At 41.6% G+C, this 24,772-nt stretch overlaps 1 long non-coding RNA gene across 1 annotated transcript in view; it reads right to left on the bottom strand.

Moving 5' to 3' along the window:
* Window positions 1-22,483, bottom strand: part of LOC141129885 (uncharacterized) — a 116,638-nt gene extending 94,155 nt beyond the window's left edge. Inside the window, exon 1 of the long non-coding RNA XR_012241896.1 lies at window positions 22,119-22,483. This is a non-coding gene — a long non-coding RNA (uncharacterized lncRNA). The remainder of the gene's footprint in view (window positions 1-22,118) is intronic.
* Window positions 22,484-24,772: the final 2,289 nt, after the last annotated feature.

Raw genomic sequence — 24,772 nt, 5'->3', positions numbered from 1 at the left:
ATTGTTTGGAAGGGGACTGTGTGTTAATGTGTAACATAATTACCAATTTCTGCAATGTGTTTGTAGTCTTTCCCTATCAGATTGAAACTAGATTTGAATACTGTCTATCCTAACAAAGGGTTACATTTTTAGTAACCTCTCTACTGCATTGTACATTAATAAGGAATCTCTCAGTCAGTGTGAGGACAAAGACACTGTTGAGACTATCCAGAAATTCTAAAGCCGCGTACAGACGAGCGGAATGTTCGACAGGAAAAGTCTGATCGAAATAGACAAAGCTTTTCATCGTCTATTCCGATTGTGTGTGGGCCTCATCGGACTTTTTTTTCAAAAATTCTGATGGACCTAGAAATAAAAAATGTTCTAAATATTTCCGACGGAACCAATTCCTATCTGGAAAACCGATTGTCTGTATGCTGTTCCGACGGACCAAAAACAATGCATGCTCTGAAGCAAGTATGAGACGGAAGCTATTGGCTAATGGCTATTGATCTTCCTTTTTCTAGTCACGTCGTAAGTGTTGTACGTCACCGCGTTCTTGACGGTCGGACTTTGGGTTGACCGTATGTAGGCTAGACCGCTTGAATGGAATTTCGTCAGAGTTCCGTCGGAGAAACCTTCGGAGTTTATTCCAACGGCAAAACTGGTCGTGTGTACGCAGCATTAGAAGTAGCCATGATACCATCTCATTAGAAACATGTAAAAGGTTTTTTTCTTTTTTTCTTTTTAGGTATGCTGCAGGAATATGAACACATAACAGACTTATAGTAGAGTTTTCTCAACTGTAAAAGTGAACATATGGGTCCTCAGTGAGTTCTCTCAGAGCCCTAACGTCTTCCAGAGATGTGACATCACAACCTGAGCGGTAGAAAAAAGACTGGTCTGCTGGCCTGGAGTTTAGCTTCTAAGCACCTTTGTTAACTACCATAAGTTTGGAATGTTAAAATGAGCTTAAGTAAAGAGGGTGTTAGAAGCTTTTTTTTTAAAAAAAAAATGGAAGGCTAGGAGTGGATGATGGGGGTAACATGACTAAATGAGGCAATCACATTAACATATAAAGATGATGGATGCTAGCTAGATAGAGAGATGGATATAGACATAGATATAGAGATAGATAGATAGATAGATAGATAGATAGATAGATAGATAGATAGATAGATAGATAGATAGATAGATAGATAGATAGATTATGAAACTGCTGCCTTCTACTGTATGAATTGGTAAATGCTTGAAAATATATTATATATGCACTTCTTGCCCCTGAGTCGTTGACTTTGAAACCCTGGAAGGCGGAAGTGGAAAGAGAGAGAAAATCTCAGCATGTTCTGTCCATGCTCCAAGCCAGAAGAGACTATCATACACTACTAGGGAAGGACTAATGGGCAGAGTAGATAGGCTGGCTCTGAGTTCCAGTGCTACACCACAGTTCCTGGCAGTGAGAAGCAGCTCCATTTCAGGCTGGTTCAGACAACATTTGGAGGATAGCCCGTGACTGCTGATCTTGTCTTCAGGTCTCTGACATAAAGACAGACACCCATCCTCAGGGGCCCCTACAACTGTTGCAACATTCATCTGGAGGTATCTCCATTATTAACTATATATACCCAGGAATATGTGCACAATTCCACCAGGGCTCCTATTGGGCTCTTTGCTGATAATACCCATTTGTACATTGGGTGCATGTACTGTTACTAAAGGAGTTGTAAAGGCAGAAGGTTTTTTTTATCTTAATGCATTCTGTGTCTAGCAGCCTCCACAGCACCCCCTAATTACTTACCTGAGCCCCATTCCTTTCCAGCGATGTCCACGAATGTCTAAGCCTTCCGGGACTCTCCTCCTGATTGGCTGAAACACAGCAGCGATGCTGTCAATCAAAGTCAGTCACCCAGTTAGGGGAGAGAGGGGGCGGGGCCGGGTCAGGGCTCTGTGTCTAAATGGACACACAATGCTGTGACTCGGCTCCAGTGCCCCCATAGGAAGCTGCTGACCATGGGGGCACTCGACAGGAGGGAAGGGCCAGGAGCACCAAAGAGGGACCCGAGAAGAGGTCTTTACAATCACTTTAAGCTCTTCTTATGTAAAGCTTGTCACTTTTCCATACTGGTTTGCATTGATATACTTATGGGTAATGTTATATGCTGGTTGCAGTAGTAGCAGGCCCTGTACTGGGTGGAGGTTCTACCAACCTTATTATCAAACCCACTCCTCCATTTAGCGGAAGTTCTGGTTCGGTTATTTCTCTACAGGTTTAGCACAATATTCTGTTTGGGGAGGCTATTTCTCATAACTTCCTACAATGGGCTACAATAGAAAGATATAAATATATATATATATATATATATATATATATATATATATATATATATATATATATACACTATATTGCATTGGAACACCTGCCTTTACATGAACTTTAATGGCATCCCCAACTTAGTCCGTAGGGTTCAATATTGCGTCGGCCCACCCTTAGCAGCTATAACAGCTTTAACTTTTCTGGGAAGGCTGTCCACAAGGTTTAGGAGTGTGTCTATGGGAATGTTTGACCATTCTTCTAGAAGCGCATTTGTGAGGTCAGGCACTGATGTTGGAAGAGCAGGCCTGGCTCGCAGTCTCCGCTCTAATTTATCCCAAAGGTGTTCTATTGCGTTAAGGTCAGGACATGGATGAGCGAGTTTGGGGTGGAGGAACTTGACTGACCTGTACAGAGTTCTGACCTCAACCTGATAGAACACCTTTGGGATGAATTAGAGTGGAGACTGCGAGGCAGGCCTTCTCATCCACAACAGTGCCTGACCTCACAAATGCGCTTCTGGAAGAATGGTAAACCATTCCCATAGACACCCTCCTAAACCTTGCGGACAGCCTTCCCAGAAGAGTTGAAGCTGTTATACCTGCAAAGGGTCGGCCAACTTAATATCGAACCCTACGGACTAAGGCTGGGATGCTATTAAAGTTCATGTGCGTGTAAAGGCTAGCGCATCCCTATACTTTTGACAATATAGTATGTATATATATATATATATATATATATATATATATATATATATATATATATATATATTGTACACCCCTCACATTTTTGTAAATATTTTATTATATCTTTTCATGCGACAATAGTGAAGAAATAACACTTTGCTACAATGTAAAGTAGTGAGTGTACAGCTTGTATAACAGTGTAAATTTGCTGTCCCTTCAAAATAACTCAACAAACAGCCATTAATGTATAAACCGCTGGCAACAAAAGTGCGTGCACCCCTAAGTGAAAATGTCCAAATTTGGCCCAAAGTGTCAATATTTTGTGTGGCCACCATTATTTTCCAGCACTGCCTTAACCCTCTTGGGCATGGAGTTCACCAGAGCTCTACAGGTTGCCACTGGAGTCCTCTTCCACTCCTCCATGACGATATCACGGAGCTGGTGGATGTTAGAGACCTTGCGCCCCTCCACCTTCTGTTTGAGGATGCCCCACACATGCTCAATAGGGTTTAGGTCTGGAGACATGCTTGCCCAGTCCATCACCTTTACCCTCAGCTCAACCTGATAGAACACCTTTGGGATGAATTAGAGCAGAGACTGCGACCCAGGCCTTCTCATCCACATCAGTGCCTGACCTCACAAATGCACTTCTGGAAGAATGGTAAACCATTCCCATAGACACACTCCTAAACCTTGTGGACAGCCTTCCTAGAAGAGTTGAAGCTGTTATACCTGCAAAGGGTCGAGCAACTCAATATTGAACCCTATGGACTAAGGCTGGGATGCTATTAAAGTTCATGTATGTGTAAAGGCTGGCGCATCCCAATACTTTTGACAATATAGTATATATATATATATATATATATATATATATATATATATATATATACCCCTCACATTTTTGTACATATTTTATTATATCTTTTCACGTGACAACACTGAAGACATAACACTTTGCTACAATGTAAAGTAGTGAGTGTACAGCTTGTATAACAGTGTCAATTAAATTTGCTGTCCCCTCAAAATAACTCAACAAACAGCCATGATTAAGGGATGTGTCTATAAGTGAGGCTCCCGTGCATACCTACTAATTCTGTTTTACCCCTTACCCACAATTGACCAAACGACACTACTCTTTTTTGGAGTCGAATGGCCATAGCAGCCTTTTATTACAACAAATAAAATACAAAAATACTTTGAACATATAACTTAATGCATATTATACATTTTCATAAACATTTTAACCAAAACGAACCTTAGTATTAACCTTCCTGATCTAGAGGTCATTGAAGGCACATATCAATTTAACACCAATTAGTTGTATCGGTATACCCATAAAAGGCCCCCTGCCGTGTAATTACACAAGCTCAGGGACAAACAGCTACTTCCTTCCAGATACAACTTACTACACACCATTGTTTCCATACAAGGGAAAGGACACACTTCCGTATGGGCCCAACCCCCCCTAAACCTCCATTATTTCTCAGCACCGCCTTCAAAGACCCCATAGACCTACCGCTGCTACGACAGTCAAATTCCCAAACCATCATATTCATTAATCCCTTAAACCACCAGACCTAAACCTTAATCATCCCAGATCCCTCATACCTGGCACTATATCCATAACTTAAAGGGAGGGAGGGTGGGAAATCTTCTACTCGGCGCGCTCCACTCTGTAACTGACCTCTGATGTAACTTCACCCACCACTTTTATCTGGACTCCCCCCACCGGCCACCTCCTAATTATAATTTAAACCTCCCCTAATTACCTCCACCTCACTGCCCCACCCAAGTCATGCTGGCCCTCCTCCTAGTGTTACTTTAGCTCCGGGCCATTACTTTAATGTCAAAACCGCTGGCAACAAAAGTGAGTGCACCCCTTAGTGAAAATGTCCAAATTTGGCCCAAAGTGTCAATATTTTGTGTGGCCACCATTATTTTCCAGCACTGCCTTAACCCCCTCCTGGGCATGGAGTTCACCAGAGCTCTAAAGGTTGCCACTGGAGTCCTCTTCCACTCCTCCATGATGATATCACGGAGCTGGTGGATGTTAGAGACCTTGCACCCCTCCACCTCCCGTTTGAGGATGCCCCACAGATGCTTAATAGGGTTTAGGTCTGGAGACATGCTTGGCCAGTCCATCACCTTTACCCTCAGCTTCTTTAGCAAGGCAGTGGTTGTCTTGGAGGTGTGTTTGGGGTCGTTATCATGTTGGAATACTGCCCTGCGGCCCATTCTCCGAAGGGAGTGGATCATGCTCGGCTTCAGTATGTCACAGTACATGTTGGCATTCATGGTTCCCTCAATGAACTGTAGCTCCCCGTGCCGGCAGCACTCATGCAGCCCCAGACCATGACACTCCCACCACTATCCTTGACGGTAGGCAAGACACACTTGTTTTTGTACTCCTCACCTGGTTGCCGCCACACACACTTGACACCATCGGAACCAAATAAGTTTATCTTGGTCTCATCAGACCACAGGACATGGTTCCAGTAATCCATGTCCTTGGTCTGCTTGTCTTCAGCAAACTGTTTGCGGGCTTTCTTGTGCATCATCTTTAGAAGAGGCTTTTTTCTGGGACAACAGCCATGCAGACCAATTTGATGCAGTGTGCGGCATATGACAGGCTGCCCCCCACCCCTTCAACCTCTGAAGCAATGCTGGAAGGACTCATACGTCTATTTCCCAAAGACAACCTCTGGATATGACGTTGAGCACGTGCACTCAACTTTTTTGATCGACCATGGCTAGGCCTGTTCTGAGTGGAACCTGTCCTGTTAAACCGTTGTATGGTCTTGGCCACCATGCTGCAGCTCAGTTTCAGGCTTTTGGAAATCTTCTTATAACCTAGGCCATCATTTCAGGGTCTTGGCAATCTTCTTGAAGCCTAAGCCAGATGGCCTAGACTTTAAGAAGATTGCCAAGACCCTGAAATGATGGCCTAGGTTATAAGAAGATTTCCAAAAGCCTGAAACTGAGCTGCAGCATGGTGGCCAAGACAGTACAGCGGTTGTATGGTCTTGGCCATCATGCTGCAGCTCAGTTTCAGGGTCTTGGCAATCTTCTTATAGTCTAGGTCATCTTTATGTAGAGCAACAATTCTTTTTTTCAGATCCTCAGAGAGTTCTTTGCCATGAGGTGCCATGTTGAACTTCAGTGACCAGTATGATAGAGTGAGAGCGATAACACCAAATTTAACACACCTGCTCCCCATTCACACCTGAGAACTTGTAACACTAATGAGTCACATGACACAGGGGAGGAAAAATGGCTAATTGGGCCCAATTTGGATATTTTCACTTAGGGATATACTCACTTTTGTTGCCAGCGGTTTAGACATTAGTGTGTTGAGTTATTTTGAGGAGACAGCAAATTTACACTGTTACACAAGCTGCACACTCACTATTTTACATTGCAGAAAAGTGTAATTTCTTCAGTGTTGTCACATGAAAAGATATAATAAAATATCTACAAAAATGTGAGGGGTGTACTCACTTTTGTGAAATAATGGGGTTTATTTACGAAAGGCAAATCCACTTTGCACTACAAGTGCACTTGCAAGATCTGTAGATCTGAGGGGGACATACAAGGAAAATAAAAAACAGCATTTTGCACTTGATTGGATGATAAAATCAGCAGAGCTTCGCCTAATTTCAGAGTTTCCCCTCAGATCTACGGCGATCTACAGCGACAGCACTTACAAGTGCACTTGTAGTTCAGAGTGGATTTTCCTTTAGTAAATCAACTCCACTATATATATATATATATATATATATATATATATATATATATATATATATATATATATGTATATATATTAAAAAATGTCAATACAGTTGTCCTATAGTATACACATGTAATAATTTAGAAGGAGTATTTCTAAAAAGGGTATCTCTCCCTGTATATACAGTATATACAGTGCCTTAAAAAAGTATTCATACCCCTTGAAATTTATCACATTTTGTCATGTTACAACCAAAAACGTAAATGTATTTTATTGGGATTTTATGTGATAGACCAGAACAAAATGGCACGTAACTGTCATGCCATGTACACACAGTCGGATTGTGTTGTCGGAAATTCCGATCATGTGTGGGCTCCATCTGACTTTTTCTGTCGGAATTTCCGACACACAAAGTTTGAGAGCAGGCTATAAAATTTTCCGGCAATAAAATCCGATCGGTTAAATTCCGATCGTGTGTACACAAATCTGACGCACAAAGTGTCACGCATGCTCAGAATAAATTAAGAGAGGAAAGCTATTGGCTACTGCCCCGTTTATAGTCCCGACGTACGTGTTTTACATCACTGTGTTCAGAACAATCGTATTTTCTAACAACTTTGTGCGACCGTGTGTATGCAAGACAAGTTTGAGCCAACATCCGTCGGAAAAAATCCATGGATTTTGTTGTCGGAATGTCCGATCAATGTTCGATCGTGTGTGCAGGGCATTAATGTGGAAGGAAGCATCAAATAGACAAAAACATCTCGTGAGAAGGATCCACCACCTATAAAGATGTACGCTTACCAGAGGTAAGCTTAATCAAAGCTTATATTCACATTCACATTGTGAATATAAGCTTTGATTAAGCTTACCTCTGGTAAGCGTACATCTTTATAGGTGGTGGATCCTTCTCACGAGATGTTTTTGTCTATTTGATGCTTCAATCACTACTGGTGGAATTATCTACATTAAGGACTGTTTTTATTTGAAGTCACTATCAGTCACGGACTTATTCTTTTTTATCACCTCTTATAATTTATTTGCTTTAAAGTTTTTTTAATACAGTCACAATATTCTGTAACTATCTAATTAATCACAATCATGTTGTGTTGATATTTGGGTTTAGTATATATTATGTTGTTTTGATTTTAACACAATATTTGAGATATTCTGGTTGATGGGAATTTTATTCACTTTAGTTTTCTAGCGCGGTTCTGTTAATTGTTTTATGCATTTGTCTTCAGCCCCCCTGAGTCAAGAGAACCGCCTTTCGCTGCAATTACAGCTGCAAGTCTTTTTGAGTATGTCTCTACCAGCTTTGCACATCTAAAGAGTGAAATTTTTGCCCATTCTTCTTTGCAAAATAGCTCAAGCTTCATCAAAGCGGATGGAGAGTGTCTGTTCAAGTCTTGCCACAGATTCTCAATTGGATTTAGGTCTGGACTTTGGCTGGTCCATTCTAACACATATGATTTGATCTAAACCATTACATTGTAGCTCTGGCTGTATGTTTAGGGTTGTTGTCCTGCTGGAAGGCGAGCCTCCGCCCCAGACTCAAGTATTTATGATACTCCATCTTCCCATTAACTCTGACCAGCTTTCCCTGCTGAAAAAAAGCATCCCCACAACGTGATGCTGCCACCACCATGTTTCACGGTGGGAATGGTGTATTCAGGGGGATGTGCAGTGTTAGTTTTCTGCCACACATAGTGTTTTGCTTTTAGGCCAAAAAGTTCAATTTTGGTCTCATCTGACCAGAGCACCTTCTTCCACATGTTTGCTGTGTCCCTCACATGGCTTTTTGCAAACAGCAAACAGACTTCTTATGGCTTTCTTCCAACAATGGCTTTCTTCTTGACACTCTTCCATAAAGGCCAGATTTGTGCAGTACACGACTAATAGTTGTCCTGTGGACAGATTCTCCCACCTGAGCTGTGGATCTCTGCAATTCCTCTAGAGTTATCATGGGCCTCTTGGCTGCTTCTCTGAGTAATGCTCTCCTTGCCCGGCCTGTCAGTTTAGGTGGATGGCCATGTCTTGGTAGGTCTGCAGTTGTGCCATACTCTTTCCATTTTCAGATGATGGATTGAACAGTGCTCCATGAGATGTTTAAGGCTTGGGATATTTTTTGTATAACCTAATCCTGCTTTAACCACTTGCCTAACAAGCACTTACACCCCCTTCCTGCCCAAGCCATTTTTCTGCTTTCAGAGCTGTCGCACTTTGAATGACAATTGCGTGGTTGTGCTACACTGTACCCAAACAAATTTTTTATCATTTTCTTCACACAAATAGAGCTTTCTTTTGGTGGTATTTAATCACTGCTGTTTTTTTTTATTTTTTACAAAAAAAAGACCAAAAATTTTGAATAAAATGTTTTTCACTTTTTTTCATTCAGTAAATTTTGTAACTAAGTAATTTTTTGCCTTCACTGATAGGCTAAACTGGTGGGCACTGATGAGGCGGCACTTATGGGCACTGATGAGGTGGCACTTATGGGCACTGATGAGCACTGTTAGGCGGCACTGATGAGGAGGCACTATTATGCCACAATTATGGGCACTGATAGGTGGCACTGATATGTGGCACTGATGAGCACTGTTAGGCAGCACTGATGGGCACTGTTAGGCGGCACTGGTGGGCACTGATAGGTAGCACTAGTGGGCACTGATAGGCGGCACGGATAGGCAGTACTGATGGGCACTGATGGGCATTGATGGGTGGCACTGATGGGCGACACTGATGGGCATTGATTGACAGCAGTGATGGGCATTGATGGGCAGCACTGATAGGCAGCACTGATTGCCAGCACTGACTGGCATCGCTAATGGGCACTGATTGGTGGCACTTGTGGGCAGTGGTGGGCACTGATTGCTGCCACTGGTGGGCACTGATAGCTGGCATTGGTGGGCACTGACACTGTTTTTCAATATTGTAATCAGGGCACTGATGATCAGTGCCCTGATCACATTTCTAAATGTCCCCCTGCGTGGAGATGCCGCTGATCGGCTCTCCTCATCACACACTCTGTCAGTGTGAGGCAAGGAGCGCCGAATACCAGCACTTTCTTGTTTACATGTGACTGGCTGTGATTGGACTCAGCCGATCACATGGTTAAAGAGCCGCAGACGCGGGTCTTTCCACAGACCGGCGTCGCGCCGAGTCCTAGCAACATGGCACGGCCGCTATTGCCGCGTGCGAGAGCAGACGTTCTGGGACGCCGTCATATGATGGCGTCCCAGAACGAGAGTCGCACCGCCCCACCATTATTTGACGGTGGGCAGGCGGCAACCAGTTAAACTTCTCCACAACTTTATCCCTGACTTGTCTGGTGTATTCCTTGGCCTTCATGATGCTGTTTGTTCACTAAGGTTCTCTAACAAAACTCTGAAGGCTTCACAGAACAGCTGTATTTACAATGAGTTTAAATTACATACAGGAGGACTCTATTTACTAATTATGGTGACTTCTGAAGGCAATTGGTTACACTAGATTTTATTTAGGGGTGTCAGAGTAAAGGGGGGCTGAATACAAATGCACGCCATACTTTTCACATATTTATTTGTAAAAAATTTAGAAAACAATTTATAATTTTCCTTCCACTTCACAATTATGTGCCACTTTGTGTTGGTCTATCACATAGAATTTGTAACATGACAAAATGTGGAAAACGTAAAGGGGTGTGAATACTTTTTCAAGGCACTGTATGTGTGCATGTGTCTGACTAGTTATATATGCCCAAAGTTTAATAACAAGTAAATGCTCAGGAAACAGTGACAGTGACACACGGCAGTTAAGCCTTGGCAGCACCTCAGCCCCCTGGTAAATTGGGCAGCTTGCCAGATCCTTTCTCAGGATCCCTTTACTGGCACAGTATGGGGACACAAGGGGGACATCAGTGCTTCCTCCAACCTCTTGCCTTTAGTGTGTGTTTACTGATAAATTCAAGAGACGCTTCTCTCCGGGAATATAACGATTAATACAGCCGCAGGTTTCTAGATAAGTGATTGTGATGGAGATTGTTGGCGAGAAAATAGACAATTATCCGCTGTTAGTTTTACATAAAGATCGCATTAACTTGAATTAGTTATCAGACAAAAGAACATCAGAGGGCTGCACCTTACTGCCAAGGCTGCAACTAGCAGGCAACTGACAAATATATTCATATGATGCAATGTTTTTAATACTTCGATACATACAGTCATGTGCAACTAAATACATTCAGGCACTGTGATGAAATGTCCTATAGGTATTATGGTATAATATGCACATAAATTAGGTAGTGAAAGTCAAGTTACTTTTTCATCATAACAACTCGCTGTCTTGAAATGGACCTCAAAGCTAGATACAATGTCTTGCTGTGATAGATGAATAAAGAGTAGGGATGAAATCAGGGGTGTTACCAAGCCAGGGTTCAAATTATTATTATTATAAGTATAAGTTATTTTACAGTTCCAGCAATTTATATAATGCTTTACATGTACATGTGTACATGTAGAGATACGTTGATATCAGCAATAGTTTGAAAAATGAGGTGCAGATACAGTGCCTTGAAAAAGTATTCATACCCCTTGACATTTTCCACATTTTCTCATGTTGCAACCAAAAAATGTATTTTTTGGGGATTTTATGCTTTGGACCAACACAAATTGGCAAATAACTTTGAAGTGGAAGGAAAATGATAAATGGTTTTCCAAAAATGTTACAAATAAATATCTAAAAAGTGTGACATATATTTGTATTCAGCCCCCCAGAGTCAATACTTTGTGGAACCACCTTTTGCTACAATTACAGCTGCAAGTCTTTTTGGGGATGTCTCTACCAGCTTTGCACATTTAGAGAGTGACATTTTTACCCATTCCTCTTTGCAAAATAGCTCAAGCTCTTTCAGATTGGATGGAGAGCGTCTGTGAACAGCAATTTTAAAGTCTAGCCACAGATTCTCAATTGGATTTAGGTCTGGACTTTGACTGGGCCATTATAACACATGAATATGCTTTGATCTAAACCATTCCATTGTAGCTCTGGCTGTATGTTTTGGGTCGTTGTTCTGCTGGAAGGTGAACCTCCGCCCCAGTCTCAAGTCTTTTGCAGACTTTAACAGGTTTTCTTCTAAGATTGCCCCATATTTGGCTCCATTCATGTTCCCATCAACTCTGATCAGCTTCCCTGTCCCTGCTGAAGAAAAGCATCCCCACAACATGATGCTGCCACCACCATGTATCACGGTGGGGATGGTGTGTCAGGGTGATGTGCAGTGTTAGTTTTCCACCACACATAGTCCAAAAAGTTCATTTTTTTGTCTCATCTGAGCAGAGCACCTTCTTCCACATATTTGCTGTGTCCCACACATGGCTTCTCACAAACAGTAAATGGGATCTATTTTGGCTTTCTTTCAACAATGGCTTTCTTCTTGCCATTCTTCCATAAAGGCCAAATTTGTGGAATGCATGTGTCCTGTGGACAGATTCTCCCACCTGAGCTGTGGATCTCTGCAGCTCCTCCAGAGTTTACAGTTGTGCCATACTTTTTCCATTTTCGGATGATGGATTAAACAGTGCACGTGAGATGTTCAAAGCTTGGAATATTTTTTTTATAACCTAATACTGCTTTAAACTTCTCCACAACTTTATCCCTGACCTGTTTGATGTGTTCCTTGGCCTTCATGATGCTGTTTGTTTACTAAGGTTTTCTAACAAACCTCTGTAGGCTTCACAGAACAGCTGTATTTACACTGAGATAAAATTACACACAGGTGGACTCTATTTACTAATTAGATGACTTCTGAAGGCAATTGGTTACATTAGATTTTAGTTAGGGGTATCAGAGTATAGGAGGCTGAATACAAATGCACGCCACACTTTTCAGATATTTATTTGCAAAAAATTTTGAAAAACATTTATCATTTTCCTTCCACTTCCCATTATGTGTCACTTTCTGTTGGTCTATCACATAAAATCCCAATAAAATACATTTATGTTTTTGGTTGTAACATGACAAAATGTGGAAAATTTCAAGGGGTATGAATACTTTTTCAAGGCACTGTAATATACCACCTGCTAAAGCATATCATACAAAGTATTCCAACAGATGTATATTCTGCTGGTGTTCAAAGAAAATGTATATGCAGCTAAGGGATCTATATATTGCTGTTTTATCAATGTGCAGCAGTGGGGAATCAAATGATAATAAGGGGCATCCTTTGTCTTTGCTTTTTATGGAAAAAACAGCTTTTGTAAGCCAGTTAGGTGAGGAGCATAAGTGGTTATAAAGCCTTTAAGGTTTTTCACCTTAATGCATTCTATGCATTAAGGTGAAAAACCTTCTGTGCTGCAAAATCCCCTCCTGCCCCCCTTATACTTACCTAAGGTCAATCCGATCCAGCGGAGTGCAGGAGAGCAGTATCTCCCGCCACTGTCTCCCTACTCCCTGGGCAGATTGATAGCAGTGGGAGCCATTGGTTGGCTTGAGCGGGGGGCAGGGCAGAAACGCCCGCATTGTGTCAATAGATGCAGAGAGGGTGGCTCGGGAGTGAGCATGCATGGGTGCCCCCATGGAAAGTGGCTTTCCATGGGGACACTTGCCGAAGAGGAGGAGCTTCGAGTGCTGGCAAAGGTCCCCAGATGAAGAGGATTGGGGCTGCTCTGTGCAAAATCATTGCACAGAGCAGGTAAGTATAACGTTTTATTTTAATTAAAAACTAAAACAAATGCATAATGCCTCTCTAAGCCTAGTACACACAGACAGTCTTCTTTCGTTCAACCTAGCGGGCTAGAGCTTGTGGGGATAGCTCAGCAAAATAGCTTAGCAGGGGGATCGCTATACTAACATCACTGGTGTGTTCTGGCCCCCCACCAGAACACACCAGCGATGTTAGTATAGCGATCCCCTTGCTGAGCTATTTTGTTCTGACAAATGGACTGCCCCCTCTGCCAGAACACACCGGTCAGCAGCTGTTTTTCTAGCATGCCCATTCAACAGATGCCGGACGTTTGGCTGGCTTCTGTCAGACAGGCTGCTGTACACATGGGCCGAATGTCAGCTGGTTTCTGTTAAACTGGCCCATTCCGCCTGATATTCGCCCTGTGTGTACCAGGCTTTAGACTAAAAGCTCTAAGCCAGGTAAAGATTACACTGCTGTCTGAAATACTTTCCTGTTTAAAATGCTGCTGCAGGTTCTATCAGTTCTGGGAACAGGAACTAAAGCTTGGCCTTTGGTCACACAGGCTCTGCTGTTGGGGAAGATCTGCCGGTCTGATCCTTCCTTTTAACAGTAATAAAAATGCCAAACGTCCGAGCTTCCTCTTTTTGATTGGCAAAAGAGGGAACCAGGAGCAGAATTTTCTCCAGCATGGGTATTTCATTCTCTCCACTAGTTTAACATAGTTTTATAGTTATACCAATGTATAAGTTCAGTTTAGGCGTTGGTTCACATTTGTGGTGTGTGTTATAGGGAGTGCCGGGACAAGGTCAACCAGCTCCCAGGTCGAAAATGCCAAGCTGCGCCCCCCCCCATGACCAATTTTCTTACACACACCTGAATAATATAATATATATATATATATATATATATATATATATATATATATATATATATATATATATACACAGTATATATACATAAATATATATATATATATATATATATATATATATTGCAAAGGTCAGGATTGGATAAAATTACGAAGAACAACAAGGATCAGGAGCAGTGTGCAGGAGTTAGGAAAACATACAGAGTGCAGAGGTAGAGTATGTATAGTAATATACAATGTGCAGGAGTCAAGAGCGGTAAACTGCAGAGTACAGAGATCAGGAGTATATACACCCTAGTGCATAGCAGTAGCCCTATAAATTATATCAAATTTAGTGTATGTGTCATTATCAAATATGACCAAGTGAATTATATATCACATGAATATGGAACCAAAATACCAGTGCTGCAAACAAAATTGTGAGGGGGCGAATCCCAGCCTCCTGGGGGTGTATGTGGAATACCAAAACATATAATGCTAACAACTCATAAATATTCAATTACATATCACATGTATGTGGGACCAAAATCCCTGGGCTGCAAAAACATTTTGTGAGGGAGTTAAGACTACACTCCTGGTGCTGTAAATAAAAAAATTAAATACTATAACATATAACGTGAATAACTCCCAAATATTACAAACAAGGGGGATTGCTAAGGGGGAGGGTGGGACTTTAAATGAAACATGTGACCGCAAAGAGGTAATAGGATGAACGTAGAGGAATTTATTACCGTAATACTAGAGCATACACATTGCAACCGTAAAATACATACAGTGAAACAATTCATGCATAGTTACATAAATAAAATCATAATTGAATGAAATATACTATACATTGTAATGTTCATACAATCAATAGATAGGTAACAATGGTAAAACATAAAGAGATATGAAAAATGATGACACAGGATACCACTTGTAATAATTCCCTAGTGCACCACAAACAAGGTTAGGTAAAATGTTGTTAAAAACAGTAATGCCTGCTGGACCTAGGGCCTCGCTGGACCTGTGGGGGGGTTTAAAATATGGTATAATTGATGGGGACTGGTGAGACAGTAGAACACGGTAAATGATGGCTCAACGCGTTTCGTGGCTTCCATGCCACTCGTCAGGAGCAAGCACGTGTAAATCTGAAATGATATAGGGATGAATTAAATGGAGGAAAACAAAAGAAATGATCATGGGGGAGCGTGGTAAATGAGCCCCCTGCAGCTAGTATATAGGGATACTCACTAAGAGACTGGGCACTGAAAGTATGGCGGGGAGACACCGAAGGCCATCCAGGTTACCCCCAAACGGGAGCCGAGGCGGAGAGCCCCGCGGGGACGGAAGCAGGCGCCAACCAGGGTAGGCATGGGGACCGAGGATGATCTATGGAAGTGAACAAGAGGTTGGGTGAGAAAGGGTAAACAGTGAGAGAGAAAGGGAAGGAAAGAGAACCCTAGAGACATTGGGTGGAGTAAGAGAGACACAGTGAAGGGCATAGGAAGAGAAACAGTAAACCGAAGGTAGGTGCTGAGTGGGTGGAGAGTGAGGAAACATAAACCGTGACAAGTACAGTGACCAGCCAAGGTGAAGGGTGCTAGTGATGAGTGTACCTGAAAAAGAAGATTGGGGTTCCAGAGGGAGGAAGGTTCCCAAAACATGTGAAATAGGAGCTGTGAACATCCTCAAGTGCCCAGGCCGCCCCGGAGAGCGTCCCTATAACGCCGCCACGGGGCCGCCCACCAACGTCACGCCGTGTAGCGAGGGGAGGGGCACCGCGAGTCGGACACATGTCCGGCAAAGCGGCACAGGAAGGCTCCCCATTGGCCCACGAGTGTGGAGGTGCGTGACGTCGACGCGCATAACACGGCGTCCAACCCCCCAGAGGCGCACCTGGGGGAGGGAGGAGACCCGTAAGGCGCGTCGCGGCTCCCGATGGGGAATAAGGACTAGACGGCAAGGCGGTCCCACCAACACACACCACCAGTGACCCGGCCCCATAGGATTGGGCCTAAAGTGTAAACAAGATAACACTGCAATGTTAATTGATACAACGGGTACCTATGGATAGTATTAGTAATTGGAGTATATTAGTGGAAAACAGGGGAGGTGTCACAAAGGTCATTAAGGGCAGTATAGATGATGAATAAAAGCCAATAGAGCGAAGACACATGTTTCCACCCCTATGTATACGTACAAGCAAGAAAGGGGTTTTGTAGGGACTGTGGGGAAATCATGACCTGAATTGGGATGGAAACACATGACCTTACCAGGTCATGGTTTCATTCAAAGTCCCTAGGGATGGAAATGGGTGACCTTACCAGGTCATGATTTCCCCACAGTCCCTACAAAACCCCTTTCTTGCTTGTAACTCCCAAATATTCAAATAACTCTAGTCAATTTCTTATGGTTCATTTGTACACAATTTGGTTTTGGAGTTACTACCAAACTCCCAGTGCTGCAAATCAAACACACAGTGCAAAGTACTATTAAAGTGCACTATAAAACAGTCCACTGGAGAGCAAGTGCTCGTGTGCACATTGCTGGATCAAGATGGGGCTCAAGCAAGTGGCAACAGATTCCTCCATCCACACAAGTTGGGTGGGTGTGGGAATCCCCCCTCACTGGGACATTGTATTCTGACAGCAGGGACTCTCCTCTATCAGAATACACTGATCAGCACTGCTGCTGTTTGGCTGCAAACAGCTAATTGAACAAGGATTTCCAGCAGAAATGGATATAACAATCTGTTTCTGTCTAACAGAGAGGGTTAGACACCGATCAAAAATTCATCCCCGGCTGAATTCTGATCTGTGTTTTACCTTGTTCTTTGCTTCAGCAGGCTCTTTGCAGTTCTGTTACTGGTCCCCTGCAGCTCCTGTGTCACACTCCAGCCTCCACTTTGGACTATACAGGGTTAATCTTCCTCTATATGTGATAGGGAGGAGGAGGAGAGCACTGGAGCTGGCTGAAGCATTGAATCAAGTATTATACAGTACCCCCCTTCTCCCCCCTCCCCCACACTGCAAGAGTGGACTTTCTTGGAGTTGGGCTGGGATAAGAAATCTAATCCTTTGCTGTGTAATGCTTATATTCTTGAACCGGTTAGGAATTAGTGTGACATTTCAGGTGCTACATAGATGTATTCCACATACACATTATATCTTATTAAAATCATTCTTTTTAGAAGATATAGGGGTTGATTTACTAAGGGCAAAAAGACTGTGCACTTTGCTCCACAGCTTAGCAAATGAGCAGAAACTCTGCTGACTTCCATCATCCAATCATGTGCAAGCAAAAATGCAGTTTTTTTTTTTCCTTGCACGTGATTGGGTACTCTTTGCAAAGTGAACCCTTACCTCATTTACTAAGCTCTGGAGTACCTGCACTTGCAGGGGGAAACTGCACTTTGCAAAGTGCACAGTCTATTTGCCTTTAGTAAATCAACCCCATAATGTGTATGTCGATTACATATATGTAGCACCTGAAACGTCACATTAATTCCTAACCTGTTCAAGAATTTTATTTTCACTTTCAATAAACTTGCACTGAAAAGTGCAGGGCACGTTTATATCACAGTATGGAATGCAGAGCAGTCGGGACTCACAACCGAAGAGGATTCAGTCTGTCATCCGCGATTTACCACTCTGCTCTGGAGGAGTTCTTTGCTGTGTGCTGTGCGGGAACCAAAGATCGATACTGCAGTGTGAGGTTCTCTTCCTGCTCCGCCCACATGTACTGTCTTTGGGACTGTACCAGCTCAGGCCCAAGGGGGGAAGCTCATAGGAACTCAAGAAGGGAGCCTGGAAAGGGGTGTATTTGCTGCCACAGAGCAGTGAGCAGGAATACATAATCCTTGATTTAGGCTGGCAACAGGGGCATACAAGTTTTACAGCTACATTTTGTGGACAGATTTTTCTGCTCACAACCTAACGCCCCCTCCCACATTGCACCCAGGGCAGAAGCTCTGTCCGCCCGCCCCTTGTAGCGGCCCTGGTTATAGGTGAGGTGTGCTTTACATGCATTTTAGGTGCATTTTAGGTTTGTTATCATTAAACTCTATATGCATCTATATGTATTGTACAGTATTTTCATAAAATGGCATGAAAGCTGTAGCATCTGTTTTCACCTCACAGATATAACTGGGACCTAAACATTTCAGAATTCAGTTCTAAGGATTTAAGGAATGCTTCACAGTTGTTGTGAGGTTCTTCTTCTTAAATTATGTCTTTGGTTTGCTGCAAACATATGACCAGTCTTTGCTCATGAAGTCCTGGTCTTGTCTATATGTTCAATGGAAAACTGTAGTCTTGCTCTTATGTTCTTTTTGAAACATTTGGGGCTTTTTCTAAGGCACCTATAATGCAAGTTAAATTGGTGTAATCTCTTTTCTGATTGTAGATGCATGCACTTTAACCTCAACTGTTACAAGAGTTACTTGAACACCACGCAATTCCATTTTGGGGTTCTCGGAGACTCCTTTTAGCTTCATCACTTCGGACTGCATTTTCTGAAAAGGTCAATTCTGGACAAAGTCATCTAAGATCTATGCCACTTGTAAATGTTTTTTCTTACTATTGAGTGATTGATTTCAAATCATTTGGCAATCTATTTAAATCCCTTACGAGACTAGTAGGCATCCACTACTTTCTCTGTGAAGGCCTTATTGAGCTTTATTGATTTTGACTGTGGGCAAGACACACTTGTCTTTGTACTCCTCACCTGATTACCACACATGCTTGACACCATCTGAACCAAATAAGTTTATCTTGGTCTCATCAGACCACAGGACATGGTTCCAGTAATCCATGTCCTTAGTCTGCTTGTCTTCAGAAAACTGTTTGTGGGTTCTCTTGTGCATCATCTTTAGAAGAGGCTTCCTTCTGGGACGACAGCCATGCAGACCAATTTGATGCAGTGTGCGGTGTATGGTCTGAGCACTGACAGGCTGACCCCCCCCCGCCCCTCATCCTCTGCAGCAATGCTGGAAGCACTCATACGTCTATTTCCCAAAGACATCCTCTGGATATGACGCTGAGCACATGCACTCAACTTCTTTGGTCGACTATGGCTAGGCTTGTTCTGAGTGGAACCTGTCCTGTTAAACCGTTGTATGGTCTTGGCCACCGTGCTGCAGCTCAGTTTCAGGGTCTTGGCAATCTTCTTAAAGCCTAGGCCATCTGGCCTAGACTTTAAAAAGATTGCCAAGACCCTGAAATGATGGCCTAGGTTATAAGAAGATTTCCAAGAGCCTGAAACTGAGCTGCAGCAAGGTGGCCAAGACCGTACAGCGGTTTAACAGGACAGGTTCCACTCAGAACAGGCCTTGCCATGGTCAACCAAAGAAGTTGAGTGCACTAACACTAACGAGTCACATGACACTGGGGAGGGAAAATGGTTAATTGGGCCCAATTTGGAAATTTTCACTTAGGGGTGTACTCATTTTGGTTGCCAGTGGTTTAGACATTATTGGCTGTGTGTTGAGTTATTATGAGGGGACAGCAAATTTACACTGTTATACAAGCTGTACACTCACTACTTTACATTGTAGCAAAGTGTCATTTCTTCAGTGTTGTCACATGAAAAGATATAATAAAATATTTACAAAAATGTAAATTTTTTTTTTGTTTTGCGAGATACTGTATGTGTGTGTATGTATGTGAGATAGGGACCTTAGTTAGTAATGCCTCTGTAATAAATGATTACCATGTTATAACTACTTAAAATAGCAATAGCTTAATTTGTGTGATATTTGTTAGTTTTAATGGGTAAAAGAACTTTATGAAATTAAAAAAAACTATTTAAATGAAAATATTACTTTCAACAGACTGAGGAGTTCATGCAATGAAATGATCTTAAAACAAGAAATAGAGTTAAAACCACCTTAGGAAATTGAGCCTAGGGCCTCTTGGCTTATAAGGTACCAAGAATGTTATATACAAGCTACGTTATAGCTTAAAATGTCATTACTTATAAATCTAGAAGTGGGCTCACAATGTGAACCTGTGTTAAATTTTATCACCCATTTATACAAGTCCCGTAAGTAATGCAATGATTAAATACTTCATTACAGTACATCAGAATATTGTGGCAAAATTTCAGCTTTGGTCAGCATTCCACACGCTTACACACACTCATGTTCACAAACACAAACCCTAATTCTTTGTAAATCTGACTCTTGTCCCACAAAAACATATTTACAACAAATTGTGAGTCATTAACAGGTAACTAACTGTTGCTTGTGTCTTTTCCTAAGCATAAAATGAAATATTGCATGATACGGCATAATGAAGCCATTTTGAGATGCCATTAAACAAAATAATGTTTGTTTTTTGCCTGAGTATGACTGATTAAAACAGTAAGCAGCTCACAGTATGTCATCTCCCAAGGTAAACACGGAGGCATTGGATTGTCTTTGTGAGATGCTCTATTAATTATGCTCATTTTAGAAGCAGATCTGGGAGGATCTCACAATCTGCTAAAACTATTAACATTGCATATCATTTACATATGATTAAGATACTTGCTGTCATTACTATGCAAAGCAGGCACGTGTAAGTTTGTGAACCGACAAGTAGTGTTCTTCGGAGAGAAATAGAGGTATTGATAGATAGATAGATAGATAGATAGATAGATAGATAGATAGATAGATAGATAGATAGATAGATCATTTTTTGTTACCTACAGCCTTTCATCTGTTTTTTACTAAGTTACTGTTATAAAAAAAAAAGATGACTTGTGTTAAATGTGTCAAATGTAAAATGGTATAGCAAGGAATATTTCATTATTATCCAGTAACCCATAATTGCATGCAAAAGAATTTGAATTGCATTGTAAGCCAGTTAGAACAGTGGAAGATGTATACTATGTAACGGAGATAGAAAGAAAGAATTTCTATTTAACTTCAGTAGATGGAAAGCTTAATTTATACGCAATTACAACACAAATAAATACACCTTTTACGAATTAACTGGTGTAAATTATTTTTTTTAGATAAATACTATCACATAACAGGTCATTGTTATCACTGTTGCTCACTCTCCTTTCTAATTTAGATTAGATTAAAGATCCATTATATGTGAGAAAAAAATGGCACAAATATAATCAATCGTATTTTAAAATTGATATTAAGTGTATCAACTTTATACAGTAGAAAAACTGTAAGGAGTTAAAGGGCAGACAGAGGTAACCCCCCACCACCACCCCACCGCTCATACTCCTCTATTCATCACCAAGGAGAAGAGAAGGACTGTAGGGAGCAACAATGAATGGACAGCAGAACAAAGCACATTACCAGTTAATGACAAACCCAACGTATACCAGTGTGTCCCCTCCTGAAAACAGAGCACAGAAGCAAAGTGGAAGTCAGCACTTAATTACATTCACATCGTCCACATGGGTCAGTAAATTGGCCTATAAAGTTTATGACCAGGGGTAAACTATAAGGTCACGGGATTTAATGACATGATCAGTAAAGAATATTGTACTGGATTTTGATGAAATATGTTACAGTATATACTGCAGAGATATCACGTCACAGTCAAGTACTGTAAGCTAAAGTCAGAATCTTCAGAATCTTGCCTGATATATAATTAAAGATTCATACCTTGTTTTTATTGTGTTTTAAATACTTTACTAGATAAATGTATATAACAACACACTACTGACACTTTTTAATTGTATTTTACATCAGAAAAACATGACCTACTCAGAGTACAGAGATGTGGTGGATGCTTGATTCCTCAAAATCACACCTTTAGATAATAAATTAAGTTATACAGATTAGTTGGGGGACAAAACTTGGGTGCAATGTAGTCTGTATCCCCCTCCTCCCAAAGCACAAGATGCACTTGGTTGAAGTAACTGATGGAGCTCCCAGTGAGAGACTGGATACTTACAAGCTGGTCCTTACTGAATGGAATGGATAATGACCTCAAGTTCCCAAGGTTTGTTGCTGCCTGGTGAGCAGAAGCCTGGATTTGTGTGGTCCAAGCTTTTCCCAGCTTGTCTCATTCTGTCACTGGGATCACGGGCTCCCTCGGCTCGTTTGCACCTGCGTCGCTTTTGGCTCCTTCAGGAATTCGCTGAAGCTTGTAATCAGCTTTGTGAGGCTATTGAGTACACGGCTGAGTGAAACTTGCAAAGCTCACACAGAACTGGCCCTGTGAATAGGAGTCAGCATGGGGCTGCTCTCCAAGCCTCTGGCCTGCCAAATTCCAGCAGAGACTCTTACAATCACTCCACACAAGCTGCATTGCTTCCCCACACTAAGAAAAGTTAGAAAAGAAAAGCTAAAATACCAGCCCCTGAGGTTAGCAGTTGGTTCCCATATTAATGATCAACCTGCATTGCTGATGCAAACACTGGAGCTGTTAACTCACTGTGGACATCAGTCATGCTAAAGAGCATAGTTTTACAATACGGAGGAAAGGGTTAATGGCACAAATTATCACTTTAGACACTGCAAAAACCCCATTTTATCTTTTGGTTAGAAACACATTTATGCTGTTTATGTTTTGATATTGTGAGGACTAACAAATAGTTCACATGTAGATGAGGCAATAAAATGTCTTGGACTCAGAAGCATGGCAATGAAGGGGCCCATTAGACATTAGTGGATTGTCTTCCAATGTGGCCTATTCAGTCTTCTTTTGCACAAAATCCCAGAATGGTTTTTTTTTTTTTTTAGGTTATAAAACGTTACCAGTGCCTGTGCATATGGCTCTCCTTCCCTGCTCCACCGCCCAAACATAAGGCTAGATGTCCTCTGTTTAAGAGAGGACAGGCCCGATAGGCACTGGGGTAGATTTACTAAAACTGGTGCACTCAGAAACTGGTGCAGTTGTGCATGGTAGCCAATCAGCTTCTAACCTCAGCGTGTTCAATCAAGCTTTGGCAAAAAAACCTGGAAGCTGATTTGTCTACGCAGAAGTGAGCCTTATTTTGCACTCTCCAGCTTTAGTAAATAAACCCCAAAGTGCTGCATTGGGACTTTGCAACTACGTCCAATCAATCTCTAATGTCTATGGTAAGCCCTAGGCTGGTGATATGCAGGTAGCTCTCTTCAACAAAATAACTCTGATCTGTCCATGTAAAAATAAGTGTAGAACGATCAAACCTGCTGGAAATGTTCACCCAGCTCATATTATTTTGTTTTCTATGGAAAAGGGGGGTATTGCTTTAAGACCAGTCATACAGCTAAATTTAAAGTTAAAACACATGTGTATTTTATCTATGTATGTGTACGTGTATACATGTATAAGTGAACTGCTTTAACTACAAATGGCTTTGTAATTCTCTTCATAAACTCTTATTATTTACTTACCCTTGCACGCCATATTGACAGTAGAGAGGTCTTCTTACTGCCTATTGGACTTAGCATTACCAAACTTTCTTTATGCTCCTGCTTTTTTTAACTTCCTAAACGTCGCCACCTCCATCCCCCAGTGCTTGACAGCATGTAAGCTTAGCAGCACTCGCATTGCAATTGAGCAATGAATGGCTCAGCATGTGTAACCTGCCATCCTCAGTCTGACAGGACTAGGGGATAGTAGGAAGATAATACAGTATTTAGCCAGTTATACTGTTCTAGCTTAGAATTCAGCATTATTCAGCTGCAGAGATCTTCTAGCATTGTTGAGAGTCTGCCACTAAAGCCACATATTTGCTTTGCACCTGAACACTTGTTGAAACTCATTTCCTAACCCCAGTACTACCTGATTATCAGTAGAGATACTCAGATCAATTGTTTTTTTAAGCATATGTGCACATAGATTGGATATCATTAAATCTGGGTGCATTTGCCATGGATATGATTAGGGGTTATTTTACTAAAGGCAAATACACTATTCACTTTTCAAGTGAAGTTGCCCCAGAGTTTAGTAAATGTGGTAAAGCTTCACTTTGCAAAGAATACCCAATCATGTGCAAGGAAATAAAAAAAAATAAGAGCTTTGCCTCATTTACTAAGCTCTGGGGATAATTCACTAGCAGAGTGCAACTGTACTTGCAAAGTAAACAGCCTATTTGCCTTTTGTTAATTATAATCTATGCTTTTAGGCTGGCTTCACACTTTTGCGTTACAATTATATGCCTTTAATGTGCATTTTATCATGAGTTACTTCAATTCATGTCAATAAATGGCCCTACGTGCATTATCATAGTATGCATTTAAAATGGAACACTAAGACACAAATTCAGTTGCTGTCAACGCATGTACTCTAAAGTGAATGACAGCACATGATATATAATGTATTTTAGTGTGCTTCTTTGCCAAAAACACTGCAGTTGTGGTTTCTGTTACATTGATCTGACAGATGTTCCTCAATGCACACATAAGTGTGAAGGGACCCAAAATGTAAATGCAGTTTGTTTGTTTTACTAATTTACATGGTGCCTAACACCTAATATTTCTACCAAAGTCAAACACAAATAGTTACTATAGGGCTCATTTTGGCAGGAGCTAACTATTCTATTATGTTTTCATTGTTGAAGGAGAAATAAGGATAACCATGTTCAAGTGTGATGTCATCAGTAAGCGCTGGCTTTTCCG

This window comes from Aquarana catesbeiana, linkage group LG02 (assembly GCF_042186555.1).
Source record: "Aquarana catesbeiana isolate 2022-GZ linkage group LG02, ASM4218655v1, whole genome shotgun sequence".
Classification (NCBI taxonomy): Eukaryota; Metazoa; Chordata; class Amphibia; order Anura; family Ranidae; genus Aquarana; species Aquarana catesbeiana.
Note: the sequence above shows the minus strand (reverse complement) of the source record. Positions and strands in the feature narration are given on the sequence as shown.